This window comes from Somniosus microcephalus, chromosome 7, assembly GCF_052327205.1.
Source record: "Somniosus microcephalus isolate GS21.2 chromosome 7, FLI_Smic_1.0, whole genome shotgun sequence".
Classification (NCBI taxonomy): Eukaryota; Metazoa; Chordata; class Chondrichthyes; order Squaliformes; family Somniosidae; genus Somniosus; species Somniosus microcephalus.
In genome coordinates this window covers 72,682,567-72,699,887 of record NC_140993.1, presented here as the reverse complement: position 1 = coordinate 72,699,887, position 17,321 = coordinate 72,682,567, and the positions used below count along the sequence as shown (strand labels likewise).

The following is a 17,321-nucleotide window of genomic DNA, read 5'->3' as shown; positions in this document are numbered from 1 at the left end:
CTCGCTGCGCAATACCCAGCCTCTGACCTGTTCTTGTAGCCACAGTATTTATGTGGCTGGTCCAGTTAAGTTTCTTGTCAATGGTGACCCCCAGGATATTGGTGGTGGGGGATTTGGCGATGGCAATGCCATTGAAAGTCAAGGGGCAGCAGTTAGACTCTTGCTTGTTGGAGATGGTCATTGCCTGGCACTTTTGTGATGCGAATGTTACTTGCCACTTATCAGCCCAAGCCTGAATGTTGTCCAGGTCTTGTTGCATGCAGGCATGGACTGCTTCATTATGTGAGAAGTTTTGAATGGAACTGAACACTGCAGTCATCAGCGAACATCCCCACTTCTGACCTTATGATGGAAGGAAGGTCATTGATGAAGTAGCTGAAGGTGGTTGGGCCTAGGACACTGCCCTGAGGAACTCCTGCAGTATTTCCTGGGGCAGAGATGGTTGACCTCCAACCATCACAACCATCTTTCTTTGTGCTAGGTATGACTCCAGCCAGTGGAGAGTTTTCCCCCCCGATTCCCATTAGCTTCAGTTTTTCTAGGCTGCTTGAGCCACACGGTCAAATGCTGCCTTGATGTCAAGGGCAGCCACTCTGAACTCACCTCTGGAATTCAGCTTTTTTGTCCATATTTGAACTAAGGCTGTAATAAGGCCGCGTGGTCCTGGCAGAACCCAAACTGAGCATCGGTGAGCAGGTTATTGGTGAGTAAGTGCCGCTTGATAGCACTGTCGACAACACCATCCATCACTTTGCTGATGATTGAGAGTAGACTGATGAGGTGGTAATTGGCTGAATTGGATTTGTCCTACTTTTTGTGGACATGACATACCTGGGCAGTTTTCCACATTGTTGGATAGATGCCAGTGTTGTAGCTGTACTGGAACAACTGCTAGAGGTGCAGCTAGTTCTGGAGCACAAGTCTTCAGCATGACAGTCGGGATGTTGACGGGGCCCATAGCCTTTGCTGTATCCAGTGCGCGCAGCCGTTTCTTGATATCACGTGGAGTGAATCGAATTGGCTGAAGACTGGCTTCTGTGACAGTGCGGACCTCAGGAGGAGGCCGATATGGATCATCCACTCTGCACTCTGACTGAAGAGAGTTGCAAATGCTTCAGCCTTGTCTTTTGCACTCATGTGCAGGACTCCACCATCATTGAGGATGTTCATGGAGCCTCCTCCTCCCGTTAGTAGTTTAATTGTCCACCACCATTCACGACTGGATGTGACAGGACTGCAGAGCTTTGATCTGATCCGTTGGTTGTGGGATCGCTTCGCTCTGTCTATAGCATGCTGCTTCCACTGTTTTAACATGCATGTAGTCCTGTGTTGCATCTTCCCCAGGTTGACACCTCATTTTTAGGTACGCCTGGTGCTGCTCCTGGCATGCTCTCTTTCACTCCTCATTGAACCAGTGTTGGTCGCCTCGCTTGATGATAATGGTAGACTTTAAGACTGATTACTGGGATGAATGCTTATAAAAAGATGTGTCAATGAAAATTGGCCTCGGAGATCCCGAGGCTGGGCAGGGATTTTTTTTTGGGGGGGGGTGGAGGTGATGAGCCAGGGTTCTTGCTTCAAGCTACTCTTATATGATCCCTGCTGGAAATTCAACGTCAGGTGAATTAGGCTTGTCGATGATGTCTACATGCTCAAATAGTCTGCTGGCATTCGGGCTTTGAAAATCTATGGGTTGCGATCCTGGCATCCTTTAGGGATGGGGGTGGTTTGCAAAAGCCCCCCACCAAACTCTGTGCAGTCTTCCATCATCTCTTCACCCCCCCCCCCCCGTGCAAATGGGCTGAGGTCTCTATATTTTTGGGGGATAAGGCTACTTCCCTCATCTGGATGCTTCTGGTGGGATCTACTACCACCCACTGGAGGCTGATGCACTTCATTTCACTAGGCTTAACAACAACAATAACAACTTGAATTTATATAGCACCTTTAACGTAGTAAATTGTCTCAAAGCACTTCACAGAAGCGTTATCAAACAAAATTGGACACCAAGCCACATAAGGAGATATTAGGACAGATGACCAAAAGCTTAGTTAAAGAGGTAGGTTTTAAGGAGCATCGTAAGGGAGGAGAGAGAGGTATAGAGAGACTGAGAAGTTTAGGGAGGGAATTCCAGAGCTTAGGGCCAAGGCAGCTGAAGGCACGGCCGCCAATGGTGGATCGATTAAAATTGGGGATGCGCAAGAGGCCAGAATTGGAGGAACGCAGAGATCTTGGAGGGTTGTAGGCCTGGAGGAGATTAGAGATGGTGAGGGGTGAGGCCATGGATTGATTTGAAAACAAGGATGAACATTTTAAAATTGAGGCATTGCTGGATCGGGAGCCATTGTCGGTCAGCAAGGACGGGTGATGTGTGAACAGGACTTGGTACGAGTTAGAATACGGGCAGCAGAGCTTTGGATGAGCTCAAGTTTGAGGGTGGAAGATGGGAGACCAACCAGGAGAACATTGGAATAGTCAGGTCTAGAGGTAACAAAGGCATGGATGAGGGTTCCAGCAGCAGAGGAGCTGAGGTAGGAGTGGAGTCGAGGCTGGTACCAGGAGACAGCAGCGTTTCCTAAATTAGCACCAAACAGGGTACAACTTATTTGAACGTCTTTTCCCGGAGAAATTGACATCGAAAGCGGCTGGTTTACCATAACTTGCGCGTTTAAATCTGAAAATAAGGAGCAATGTCAGGAAAGAGGCAGGACAGTGAAAGTAATAATTTTGCAATTAAAATGCAGTGAGAAATTTCGCAGTTCATAATCTTCAAGGTGAAATCTAATCAGGCCGTGAAAGCAAAATACTCACAAACTATGGCTCTCCCTGGGTGAGTACGCACGAGGTACTCACCCGTAGGCCGAATGGAATTGCCGGTTTCCTGCATGCACTGCGCATGCGCGGGAAACCGGCACTTCCGATCCTCTGAACGAAGAGGTTCAGAGGTCGAACGCGCGAGCAGGGGAGGCTGCGCGTGTGCTTTGAACTTAGGTTTTTTTTTACAGGTTTTCCCGGGAGGGTAAGCCTGCAGGATTTACACATTTAAAAAGCGGGCGTACGGCCTGGTTTTTGCAAGGTAAGTGGTCAATTAGTTAAAATTAAAACATTTTTTCCACAGGTTTATTATTTTTAAATACTTTAAAGCAAGGTAAGTTTATTTTTAGCCCCATTATAATATAAAATTATTTTTTTCAAAAATTTAAATTATTGTTTAAAATAGTTATTTAATGTAATTTATAGTTTATTTAAAAAGTGTGATTTAAAAAAAAAAAAAAAAATTATTTGAAGTTTTACTGCTATTTTGGGCCCATAGTATTTATAAGTTTTGACAGGTCTACCTGTCAATCTTATGAATGGGCTTTTCCCTCCTCCGATTGGCTGCCCATGGCTCACGTGATCCCAGGGGACGCATTGCACTAACTACACCCCTGGGACATGCAAGCACAGCGCGCCGGCAGCTGGGCCAGGCCCTGGAGCGGAATTCCACGGGGCCCTACAGCTCAACTGCCGGCGCGCAAGGTAAGTGCAGGTCGGGGGCTTACACCCGCGGGAAGCCCCCGACTCGAATTTCTGGGCCATTGTGTTTTTTGGATGATGTTGCTGAGGGGCAGCATGTAGATGAGAAATGGGAGGGGGCCAAGGATAGATCCTTGGGGGACTCCAGAGGTAACTGCGAGAGCGGGAAGAGAAGCCATTGCAGGTGATTCTCTGGCTACGACTCGATCGATACCAGCATCAGGCCCCAAACCTGAACCACGAAAACATTGTAGCGAATTCCTACCTACGTGACATCATTTGCGGGGGGGGTGGGGGGTGGCCATTACATCCCTTACAAGGCTGGCAGGAAAATCCTGCAGTCGAGATCTGGCACAGCTGTATCCTGTTGTTTTTCCAGTAGGTTCGGCCAAAATACTGCCAGAGTTATGGTGGGGGTGTGGCAAAAAAAACACGGATTTTGAAGGCCTCAGTTTCTAGGCTCATGCTTGAAGAATGGCTACTCCACCTAGGTTCTAAGGGCAGCTGTTGTCCTTTGACCTCTACCCAAATAAAAGGTAGCACCTTCTGGCGAGATGGTTTTAAAAAAAAAAAAGTGGAAGAGAAATTTAATGACTGCACCATGCAGAATGTTGTTTGCTCTAACTATAGAAAGCAATTTTTGTCCATCTGTACAACAAATTGTAGTTTAAGTTTTGTTGGGTGTGGTTGGTGAAATGAAAGGGAATTGGGGTACTTGAGTTTGAAAACATTTAATTTTTGGTTTAAGAAGCACTTAAAGTGCAGCGGTGAAATTAAAAAGGAAGTTAGGAAACTAAAGAGAGGGCATGAAAAGATATTGGCAAGTAAAATCAAAACTCAAAGATGTTTTATAAATACATAAAGAGCAAGTGGATAACTAAAGAAAGAGTAGGGCCTATTGGAGACCAAAAAGGTGACCTTTGTGTTCAGGTGGAAGATGTGGGTATGGTTCTTAATGAATACTTTGCGTCTTTCTTCACAGAGAGGGACGATGCAGACATTGTAGTTGAGGAGGAGTGTGAAATATTAGATGAGATAAACATAGCGAGAGAGGAAATATTAAGAGATTTAGCATCTTTGAAAGTAGATAAATCGCTAGGCCTGGATGAAATGTATCCCAGGCTGTTAAGAGAAGCAAAGGAGGAAATAGCAGAGGCTCTAACCATCATTTTCCAATCCTCTCTGGTGCTGGAGGACTGCTAACGTTGTACCGTTGTTCAAAAAAGGGAGAAAGGGATAGACTGAATAATTACAGGCCAGTCAACCTAACCTCGATGGTGGGCAAATTATTGGGAAAAAATTCTGAGGGACAGTATTAATCGTCATTTAGAAAGGCACGGATTAATCCAGGACAGTCAACATGGATTTGTTAAGGGATTGTCATGTCTGACTAACTTGATTGAATTTTTTGAGTAGGTAATGAGGAGGGTTGATGAGGATAGTGTGTTTGATGTAGTCTTTGACAAGGTCCCATATGGCAGACTGGTCAGAAAAGTAAAAGCCCATGGGAAAGTGGCAATTTGGATCCAAAATTGGCTCAGTGGCAGGAAGCAAAGGGTAATGATCGATGGGTGTTTTTTGTGACTGGAAGGCTGTTTCCAGTGGGGTTCCACAGCTCAGTACTAGGTCTCTTCCTTTTTGTGGTATATATCAATGATTTGGACTTTAATGTAGGGGTCATGATTAAGAAGTTTGCAGATGATACAAAAATAGGCGGTGTGGTTGATAGTGAGGAAGAAAGCTGTAGACTGCAGGAAGATATCAATCGACTGGTCAGGTGGACAGAAAAGTGTCAAATGGAATTCAATCCGGAGAAGTGTGAGGTAATGCATTTGGGGAGGGCTAACAAGGCAAGGGAATACACAATAAATGGTAGGATATTGAGAAGTGTAGAGGAGCAGAGGGACTTTAGAGTGCATGTGTACAGATCCTTGAAGATAGCTGGAAAGTTAGATAAGGTGGTTAAGAAGGCATACGGGATACTTTCCTTTATTAGCCGAGGCATAGAATATAAGAGCAGAGAGGTTATGCTTCAACTGTATAAAACACTAGTTAGGCCTCAGCTAGAGAACTGCGTGCAGTTCTGGTCACCACATTGCAGGAAAGATGTGACTGCACTAGAGAGGGTAGAGGAGATTTACGAGGATGTTGCCAGGACTGGAGAATTTTAGCTGTGAGGAAAGATTGGATAGGCTGGGGTTGTTTTCTTTGATTTAATTGAAGTGTATCGAATTATGAGGGGCCTAGATAGAGTGGGTAAGAAGGACCTATTTCCCTCAGCAGAGAGGTCAGTAACTGGGGGGGCATAGATTTCAAGTAATTGGTAGAAGGATTAGAGAACGAAAGAAAGGTTTGCATTTATATAGCGCCTTTTACGACCCCCGGACTTTCTAAAGCACTTTAAAGCCAATGAAGTACTTTTTGAAGTGTAGTCATTGTTGTAATGTAGAGGGGAGTTGAGAGAACCCTTTTCACCCAGAGGGTGGTGGGGATTTGGAACTCACTGCCTGAAAGGGTGGTAGAGGCAGAAACCCTCATCATATTTACATAGAAACATAGAAGATAGGAGCAGGAGTAGGCCATTTGGCCCTTCGAGCCTGCTCCGCCATTCAATGAGATCATGGCTGATCATCCAAATTCAGTACCCTGTCCCTGCCTTCTCCCCATATCCCTTTATCCCTTTAGCCTTAAGAAATATATCCAACTCTTTTTTGAATATATTTAATGAACTGGCCTCCACTGCCCTCTGTGGCAGAGAATTCCACAGGTTCACCACTCTCTAGGTGAAGAAATTCCTCCTCATTTCAGTCCTAAATGGCTTACCCCTTATCCTTAGACTATGACCCCTGGTTCTGGACTCCCCGGCCATCATAAACATCCTTCCTGCATCTAGTCTGTCCAGGCCTGACAGAATTTTATAGGTTTCGATGAGATCCCCTCTCAATCTTCTAAATTCCAGTGAGTATAAGCCCAATCGACACAATCTCTCCTCATACGTCATTCCTGCCATCCCAGGTATCAGCCTGGTGAATCTTCGCTGCACTCCTTCCATGGCAAGAACGTCCTTAGGTAAGGCGACCAAAACTGCACACAATACTCAAGGTGCGGTCTCACCAAGGCCCTGTACAACTGTAGCAAGACATCCTTGTTCCTGTACTCAAACCCTCTTGCTACGAAGGCCAACATACCATTTGCCTTCTTAACCGCCTGCTGCACCTGCATGCTTACCTTCAGCGACTGGTGCACAAGAACACCCAGTTCTCTCTGCACTTCCCCTTCTCCCAATCTATTGCCATTCAAATAATAATCTGCCTTCCTGTTTTTGCCACCAAAGTGGATAACCTCACATTTATCCACATTATAGTGCATTTGCCATGTTTCTGCCCAATCACCCAATCTGTCCAAATCGTACTGGAGTTTCACGACATCCTCCTCACAGCTTACCCTCCCACCCAGCTTTGTGTCGTCTGCAAATTTGGAGATATTACATCCAATTCCCTCGTCCAGATCATTAATATATATTGTGAACAGCTGGGGTCCTAGGACCGATCCTTGCGGTACCCCACTAGTCACTGCCTGCCACTCGGAAAACGACCCGTTTATTCCAACTCTTTGCTTTCTGTCCGCCAACCAGTTCTCTATCCAAGTCAATACCTTGCCCCCAATCCCATGTGCCTTAATTTTGCACGCTAATCTCTTACGTGGGACCTTATCAAAAGCCTTCTGAAAGTCAAAATACACCACATCCACTGGTTCTCCCTTATCTATTTTACCAGTTACATCCTCAAAAAATTCCAGTAGATTAGTCAAGCATAATTTACCTTTTGTAAATCCATGTTAACTTTGTCCGATCCTGTCACTGCTTACCAAGTGCTCTGCTATTACATCTTTTATAATAGATTCTAGCATTTTCCCCACTACCGATGTCAGGCTTACCGGTCTATAATTCCCCGCTTTTTCTCTACCACCTTTTTTGAATAGTGGGGTAACATTAGCTACCCTCCAATCCATGGGTACTGTTCCAGAGTCTATCGAGTTCTGGAAGATGACCAGCAATGCATCTACTATTTCTAGGGCCACTTCCTTAAGTACTTGGATAGGCACTTGAAGTGCCATAACCTACACGCTACGGACCAAGAGCTGGAAAGTGGGATTAGGCTGGACAGCTCTTTTTCAGCCGGCACAGACACGACGAGCCGAATGGACTCCTTCTGTGCTGTAAATTTCTATGATTACTAGTAATTAGTAGGTCGTCTGGGATCTGGAATGCAATTGTGATGAGGCGGTTAAATGGAGTTAAATAGCCATGATCTAATTCAATGGCGGAACAGGCTTGAGGGACTGAATGGCCACCTCCTGTTTCTATGTTTAGCATGATCTCATTTCAAGGTCAAGAACTGCACACTGGGATGCCAGGGAGCAGAGTTGAGCTGGGTGGGGGCTGGAGAAGTGAGCACAGTTAGAGGGAGCCACAGAACAGCGCACAACGTGGGAAACAATGTACATCAAGGTGGGGGCGAGTGGGGGCATTTGGTAAGGGGATTGAGACACAGAGCACAATGAGCGGAGGGCCTGGGAAACCATTCTCAGTGTAGAACACAGTAGGAGGGGAGTTAGGTCATCGAGCAAGCAGGGGCCTGGAGGTCAGAGCGCACTGAGGATCAGTAGGGCCTACCTGTTTAATGCCAAAAATAGGTGCTTTGGGTAAACGTAAAAATTAAATAATGCACACTAATAATTTTCTTCCGCTAAACAACCTCATTTTTATTACCATATCCAAACAAGGTGATAAAGATTTTCAAAAACATTTTGAGTGGTTTCGTTGGTCACTATTGCCCCTCTTGCTGGTCTATTTTTGGTAGTTTGGATTTGATTCTTTTCATACGTTCTGAACAGTCTTTCATTCGTAGTTCTCATTCTTACCTTTCCCTTTTTTTTGGTGTGTTTTCCTCCCATTCAGTTGTAATTTGTTGCTGTTTTATCAATATGAAAGAAGCAAGTGGAACACAGAAATTTGCAGATGTGTTAGTGTGATATCTAAAGTCTGATAGAACGAGTGCTAGATGCAAGACTTTGGTGTGTGTATTAGTGAATCTCCCATGGGGTTGCTCACAGTAAATTGGATCAGACAATGTTTTATAAGGAATGGAGTGTTATACCATGCAATGCATAATGTGTTATTCTGCAGCTAGGATGAAGCTTTGTCTCTTTAAAACCATAAAGTCTGGGTGAGGTCATTGCTTTTCAGTTTGCAGGTCAGAACCCTGGCTTGCTTTCTCTTTTTAAATATATAATTGGTAAGGTCATTCATGGGTTACAGACATTCTGGTCCTTATAAACATATGAATCCAAGTTGTTGTGTCAATTAAGGTATTTTAAATTGCTGAGGGCCTTTATGCATTTCAAATGACTGTCTTCATTTCTTTGTAGTTTTTTTTTGAAAGCATGATACCGATATTTGCAGGAAATGTGCCTCAGACGTACCATTTATATTGTATTACTAGCAGACTCCCTGTGACGATGCTCAGTTTAAGTTGGAGGCAACATTGTGGGTTTTTTTTAGCTGTGGGAATGTTATGCCAATCGGGCCCACTGACTTTGTTCCAGCCTGTTTCCTTGCTTTGAATTCAAACATTCCCTCTCCAAATCTGATTTGTTGATATTTTATTTTAAACCAGTCAACAAAGTGCGATGACTAAACTGTCAGGAAGTAAATTTGACACTTGCTGGAAGTGTGTGCTATACACAAGCCTTTTTTTAATATATACAAACATATAAATGATTGCCCCTGTAGCTGGCTGTTGTGAGCACTAGACCACCAGAATGATTCTCTGCCCTGATTTATTTTGCTCTCCCTGCTGGACAGTCTACAACCTCATTTTGTTTTTAAAAAAAAATCATATTTACACTCTTAGAATTCTTCTTGCCCACATCCCATATTGTGTAAAGCTGATGCATGACTTGACTCACTTTAACAGCCACTAAACTCAGCAGATCCAGCCCTATGTGCTATGCATAAACATGCAACACCAGGATGAAGTTTGAAAATGTATTAGCTGTAGTTTTGTTTTGAAAGTATGCCATTTAAACTCCTAGATTGATGGAGTAGAAAGGGTTAAAGACTTGAGAAAAATATGCGATGCCTTTGGCAGTGCTGGATATTAATTTTGTCTGGCACAAATGACTAGTATCCTGAAGGGGTGCTGTGCAGAAATGATAGCCCCCTCGAGACTAATGGTGATTGTTCACCACCATCACTTTAATTATTCCGTAAGGTCTTGCCGGCAACTGCTGTAAAGAATGCGGAGGCTGATTTGATAGCTGTATGTTTTGCAATTATTTTCCAACTTAATCAAATTTCAGAAGCTCTGCCTTTTAGTTTAAAAAACAAAACAAAAGTTCCTCATTAAACACCGAGAGGAGAATCCTGCCTCGGGAATCACAGACCTGCCTCGTGCACAGTGCTAACAGGTGTAATGCTTGTCAATAACAGCAACAACTTGTATTTATATAGCGCCTTTAACGTAGTACAAGTGTCCCAAGGCGCTTCACAGGAGCGTTATCAAACAAATTTGACCCGAGCCACATTATTTCATTGCACAATGCTAATTCCTCAGTGACAATATAATTCTGTTCCATCTGAGATTAGAAAACCTGATGCTTGTGTGCAGGAGAGAGAGTAAAAATAGTATATTCCCATGTAACACTTGGATGTATATTTTATTTTATTGACTATTATATTAATAGATGTTTTGAGACTTGCATAAACTGTGCTCCATTTACTGCTTCTGATTCTGAAAGCTTTAACAGCTGGCCAAGTGTTTTCTCCTTTTAAAATCTGGTAAATGTGAGCTTGTTGGACCATTGTCTTTGTGTATTCTATTTGTATGAGTGGCTTGGTACCAGTTTCGCTTATGGCAATTAGTTATTCTTTGGCTTGGCTACTATTGGCTTTTTTTTAGTATAGCAAAGCTCTCTGATGATTTATGATAAAAAGAAGTATGTCCTCATTATATATTGCTTATTACTCCTTACAATTACTTGACCTCAAAGGAATCTGGTGAGTGAATTAGCACACTGCTTTTTTTCCACTAGACCTGGGTTTAAATCAAAGGAAGATTAATGGAATGAAAGTCTCCAGTCTCTGAGGGGTGTAAGGCCCTATATGAAATAAGTATGGTCCGTTTGTGAAGCACCTTGGGACGTTTTACTACAGTAACGGTACTATATGAGTACACGTTGTTGTTGAATGGGCTCCTGGATACGATAGTGAAGACGAAAATGCTGGCATCATTTAAGAACCAATTGGATAATGGAATGTTGGGACTTTGGGATCTTTTTGGATCAATGATCTAAGATAGGCCAAATGGTCCTCTTCATCCATAACTATCTTGTGAACAAAATCACAGTTTGCTTGTTTTTTAAAACTCCTTCAGTGCTGTGGATGATTTTATAATTGTTAATTGCAGCCTTTTTTGTATTTTGGATGTGTTTTCGTGTCACAGATTAATCTGGTTACATTGACCGTGTCAATTTTCAGATTTCGGGCTTTCAACTGGTTTTAAGCTGTTGAAATGTCTTTTGCAAGAAAAAGCTTCCTCCCACCTCCCTAATGGACGATGGGAGCAGTGAAGTAAAAGAGAAAAGGTAGCTGAAAGTTTAAAAATAAGAAAAAGGGATTAGAATAAGCAGAATGGGGTATAAAAAGAGTAAAGTTACAATGAAAAAAACAAGGCAGATAGAGAAGTGGAAAGAAACCATTCTTTCAACGAGGGGCCATTCAAGTGGGGGGAGTAAAAAGAAGTGTTGTAGTGGTAGGGGATAGTATCATTAGGGGGATAGATAGGGTTCTTTGCAGCCGAGAGCGAGAGCCCTGAAGGCTGTGTTGCCTGCCCCGGTGCCAGGGTTAAGGACATCTCCTCTGGGCTGGAGAGAAACTTGGAGTGGGAGGGGGAGGATCCAGTTGTCGTGGTCCATGTTGGTACCAACGACATACATAGGACAAGGAAAGAGGTTCTGTTGAGGGAGTATGAGCAGCTAGGGGCCAAATTAAAAAACCGAACCACTAGGGTAATAATCTCTGGATTATTACCTGAGCCACGAGCAAATTTGGCTAGGGTAAATAAAATCAGAGTTAAATGCATGGCTCAAAGACTGGTGTGGGAGAAATGGGTTTTGCTTCTTGGGACACTGGCACCAGTACTGGGACAGGAGAGAGCTGTTCCGTTGGGACGGACTTCACTTGGCCAGTGCTGGGACTAGAGCCCTGGCGAATCGAATAACTAGGGCTGTAGAGAGGACTTTAAACTAATTTAGTGGGGGGGAGGTTTCAAGAGAGCAAAAAATAAAAATGTCAGCGGAGAAGGCAATAGAGCAAGGTAGCAGTGGGGGAATTAAAAACCAGAGCATGTCAGGAAGGGACAGAATGTATAAAGATAAAGGTAAAGTAGTAAAGGGGGTAAAAGCAGGAATAAATTGTCTTAAAACATATTTAAAAGTTCTTTATCTGAATGCACGCAGCATTCGTAACAAAATAGACGAGTTGACGGTACAAATAACTACACATGGGTATGATCTGGTGGCCATTACAGAAACATGGCTGCAAGGTGACCATGACTGGGAACTAAACATCCAGGGGTATTTGACAATTAGGAAGGACAGACAGGAAGGAAAGGGAGATGGGGTGGCTATGTTAATAAAGGATGGAATCACTGCAATAGTGAGAAATGATATTGGGTCAAAGGATCAGGATAGTGAAACAGTTTGGGTGGAGATCAGGAATAATAAGGGGGAAAGTCACTAGTGGGCGTAGTCTATAGGCCTCCTAACAGTTGCAACTCTGTTGGTCGGAGTATAAATCAGGAAATAGTTGGGGCTTGTAATAAGGGAACAGCTATAATCATGGGGGATTTTAACTTTCATATTGACTGGACAAATCAAATTGGGCAGGGCAGCCTTGAGGAAGAGTTCATAGAGTGCATTAGGGACGGGTTCCTTGAGCAGTATGTTACTGAACCAACCAGGGGGCAGGCAATCTTAGATCTGGTCCTGTGTAATGAGACAGGATTAATAAAAAATGTCCTAGTAAAGGATCCCCTTGGAATGAGTGACCATAACATGGTTGAATTCCAAATTCAGTTGGAGGGTGAGAGAGTTGGATCTCAAACCAGCGTACTAAGCTTAAACAAAGGAGACTATGAAGGTATGAGAGCAGAGTTGACTAAAGTGGACTGGGAAAATAGATTAAAGTGTAAGACGGTACATGAGCAGTGGTGTGCATTCAAGGAGATATTTCACAACTTTCAAGAAAAATATATTGCACTGAGGAAAAAGGGGCGTAAAAGAAAAGACAGCCACCCATGGCTAAGTAAAGTAATAAATGATAGTATCCGACTGAAAACAAGGCATATAAAGTAGCCAAATCTAGTGGGAGGATAGAAGATTGGGAAGCATTTAAAAGCCAGCAAAGAATAACTAAAAGATTAATTAAAAAAGGGAAGATAGATTATGAAAGTAAACTAGCAAAAAATATAAAAACAGATAGCAAGAGTTTCTACAGTTATATAAAAAGAAAAAGGGTGGCTAAAGTGAATATTGGTCCCTTAGAGGACGAGACCGGGAAATTAGTGGTGGGGAACATGGAGATGGCAAAAACGCTGAACAAATATTTTGTATCAGTCTTTACAGCAGAGGACACTAATAATATCCCAACACTGGACAAACAGTGGGGGAGGAGCTAAACACGATTAAAATCACTAAGGAGGTGCTACTCGGTAAGATAATGGGACTAAAGGCAGATAAATCCCCTGGACCTGATGGCTTACATCCTAGGGGCTTGAGAGAAGTAGCATTAGGGATTGTGGATGCATCAGTGGTAATTTTCCAAAACTCCCTGGATTCAGGAAAGGTCCCAGCGGATTGGAAAACTGCTAATGTAACGCCCTTATTTAAAAAGGGAAGTAGACAAAAGGCTGGAAACTATAGACCAGTTAGCCTAACATCTGTGGTTGGTTAAATGTTGGAGTCCATTATTAAGGAAGCAGTAACAGGACATTTGGATAAGCATAATTTAATCGGACAGAGTCAGCATGTTTTATGAAGGGGAAGTCATGTTTGACAAATTTGCTCGAATTCTTTGCGGACGTAACAAACAGGGTGGATAAAGGGGAACCAATGGATGTGGTGTATTTGGACTTCCAAAAGGCATTTGACAAGGTGCCACACAAAAGATTACTGCACAAGATAAAAAATCATGGGATTGGGGGTAATATACTGGCATGGGTGGAAGATTGGCTATCTAACAGAAAACAGAGATTTGGGATAAATGGTTCATTCTCGGGTTGGCAATCAGTGACTAGTGCTGTTCCGCAGGGGTCAGTGCTGGGACCCCAACTCTTTACAATCTATAACGATTTGGAGGAAGGGACCGAGTGCAACATATCCAAGTTTGCCGACGATACAAAGATGGGAGGGAAAGCAGTGAGTGAGGAGAACATAAAAAACCTGCAAAAGGACATAGACAGGCTAAGTGAGTGGGCAGAAATTTGGCAGATGGAATATAATGTTGGAAAGTGTGAGGTTATGCACTTTGGCAGAAAAAAATCAAAGAGCAAGTTATTATCTAAATGGAGAGAAACTGCAAAGTGCTACAGTACAAAGGAATCTGGGGGTCCTGGTGCATGAAACACAGAAGGTTAGTATGCAGGTACAGCAGGTGATCAGGAAGGCAAATGGAATCTTGGCTTTTATTGCAAGGGGGATGGAGTATAAAAACAGGCAAGTCTTGCTTCAGTTATACAGGGTACTGGTGAGGCCACACCTGGAATACTGCTTACAGTTTTGGTTTCCATATTTAAGAAAAGATATACTTGCTCTCGAGGCAGTTCAGAGAAGGTTCACTCGGTTGATTCCGGAGATGAGGGGGTTGACTTATGAGGAAAGGTTGAGTAGGTTGGGCCTCTACTCATTGGAGTTCAGAAGAATGAGAGGCGATCTTATCGAAACATATAAGATTGTGAGGGGGCTTGATCGGGTGGATGCGGTGAGGATGTTTCCACTGATGGGTGAGACTAGAACTAGGGGGCATAATCTTAGAATAAGGGGCTGCCCTTTCAAAACTGAGATGAGGAGAAACTTCTTCACTCAGAGGGTAGTAAATCTATGGAATTTGCTACCTCAGAGAGCTGTGGAAGCTGCGACATTAAATAAATTTAAAATGGAGATAGACAGTTTCCTTGCAGATAAGGGAATTAGGGGTTACGGGGAGCGGGCAGGGAAGTGGAGGTGAGTCTAGGTTCGGATCAGCCATGATCCTATTGAATGGCGGAGCAGGCCCGAGGGGCCATATGGTCTACTCCTGCTCCTGCTTCTTATGTTCTTATGAAACGGGTTCCAAAGCTTTTTATTTTGTTGTGTAGAATTGCAGCCATGAATTTCCTCAGTGCTGCTCCTGCTCCGCTGCCATTAACTGTGACGAGCGTGCAGCAGAAACCCTGTAATGTTTCATTTAGTACTTTAGGGTTAATATTGCAGTAACAGACTGCTCCTGATGTTTGCGTAGCTTTATTACTGTAATATTGGTGATTATTTCAGTGTATCAGTAGATCAACTGAAAACGAACCAAACCGGTGACTGCAGGGGGACGTGACGCAAGTCTCGGAACCTGCGAAAATGTAAGTGTTAAGCCTTAGAATCATAGAATCTTACAGCACAGTGGGAGGCCATTCCGCCCGTCGTGCCTGTGCCAGCTCTTTGAAAGCGCTGTCCAATTTAGTCCCATAACCCTGCAAATTAGTCCCCTTCAAGAACATGTCCAATTGCCTTTTGAAAGTTCCTGTGGAATCTGATTCCACCACCCTTGCAGGTAATGTGTTCCAGTTCTTAACAACCCTCTGTGAAAAAATGTCTCATTCCCCCTCTAGTTCTTTTGCCTTTTGTCCTGTTCAGCTGGGTTCCTGTTTTCAGTCTGTGGTTATCATGTGCACATTGTATGTCGTGTAATATTAGAGAGAGAAGAGAAAACTGTGCTGCCATTTTTAATCAATTTCTAATTATTTTTGATCAAAATTTTCTTGTAACACCTACCGTATTCATCACTGAATATAAACTTGAAGTTACTCATAGAACCAGGATACTTTTCCAGTATTTTTATTCATATTAAGATGGCCATTTTCAATTATAGGACTGGTGTAAAATGTGTATTTCATTAAATTGCCTGTATTTAAATGATTTGGACCATTCAATTTACTTTTTGTTGCAATAGGCATTTTTTAAATTGAGTGCAAAAAGCAATCTCCAGAGACTTGAGCACAATAAATCTAGGCTGACACTCCAGTGCAGTGCTGAGGGAGTGCTGCACTGTCGGCGATGCCTTATTTCAGGTGAACATAAAAGATCCCATGGCACGATTTCGAAGAAGTGCTGGGGAGTTATCCCCTCTGACCAGGCCAATATTTATCCCTCAATCAACATCACTAAAAACAGATTATCTGGTCATTATCACATTGCTGTTTGTGGGAACTTGTGAGCGATTTGGCTGCCACATTTCCTACATTGCAACAGTGACTACATTTCAAATAGTACTTCATTGGGTGTAAAGCGCTTTGGGACATCCTGAGGTCGTGAAACGCGCAATATAAATGTAAGTCTGTTTATCGTTCTTTCAAAATCATAAAAGGACAGGCAAATTCTCCTGATGATGCAGTTAGTTAATGCACCGCCCGTACGAATCAGTAAGGTCTCGGGTTCGATCCACAGTCTGAAGTTGGGTGATTTCAGCTCGGGTGGTGGTGGTGTGGGCACTACAGTTGACCTGAGCAGCACTGGGCAAGAGCGATGAAATCGGATATTGTTTCCGCTACCCATCACTGTCCAGTGACCCCAGCTTGGAATTGTGTATATTTGGACATTGATTGAGGATGGCATCTGGCTCGGAGATGATGCCCCAGGGCGATGAGTCGGCTCCCAGCATTCACTGCCTGACTCCTACATGAAGACTTGTAAGGGCTGGGGCTTCTTTAAACTGGTTTAAAGTAATTTTCCTGGTCTTGCAGGACCAATTCCAATAAAACCAATTTTAAAGCAGCGGTTTCGAATCGCTACCCCACCTTCCAGTTCTGACTGCAGGGCTTATAATTATTGATATTAAAACAGACACGCGGTTTGGATGAGAGAAAAAAATCAAGTTTTATTAACTAAAAGAAACTATAATCAAAATATCAAACTATCCCACACGAACACAGTAATTACAGTAAAATTGCTTAAAATGGGGTAAGGCAGACGGCAAAAACGAGGGGTAAGTGACTACAATGTTGGTTAAACAATCTTAGCAATATCCCTTAAATCACCATCCCCCAAACTCCTTAACTAGGTTGCTTTGCTGAGGAGTCAGAACACCCTGCTCACCTGTGGTCCAGCGAAGTGAGAGAGAGAGAGAGAGAGAGAGACTCACCTATGGTCCCAGGAAGTAAAAAAAGAGAGAGATAGCTTCTCAGCAGCTATCTTATATATCTGGTGAGGCCCCTGCCGTTCTGCCTTGCAAGGGCTGTGTGCAAAATTCCCCGCCCAAAGGGTCCAATACACAAGAGAAAGCTGTGATTGGCTAACTCAGAGTGGTTAGACTGGGTTAATGTGTCTTCCGGAGCTCCCTGGGCTGAAACAAAGAGAATGCAACAGCCCTATTGTCCAGTGCTGGGTGATTTAAAAACCCATTCAATTCTTAAACGTTTCCCATTCAAGATACAAAAGCCTCTTCTGCAGTTTAGATGTATCCACTCGATATACAAACAAATGCTAATAGCATTCAA

General features: G+C 43.3%; 1 protein-coding gene across 5 annotated transcripts in view; it reads left to right on the top strand.

Moving 5' to 3' along the window:
- Positions 1-17,321, top strand: part of slc35d4 (solute carrier family 35 member D4) — a 289,967-nt gene that overhangs the window by 121,067 nt on the left and 151,579 nt on the right. Inside the window, exon 14 of one of the 5 annotated variants that reach the window (XR_015078978.1) lies at positions 15,109-15,188. The exons of the other annotated variants lie outside the window; for them this stretch is intronic. The gene's annotated coding sequence lies outside the window, so the exon portion shown is untranslated. The remainder of the gene's footprint in view (positions 1-15,108; positions 15,189-17,321) is intronic. 5 annotated transcript variants of the gene reach the window in all.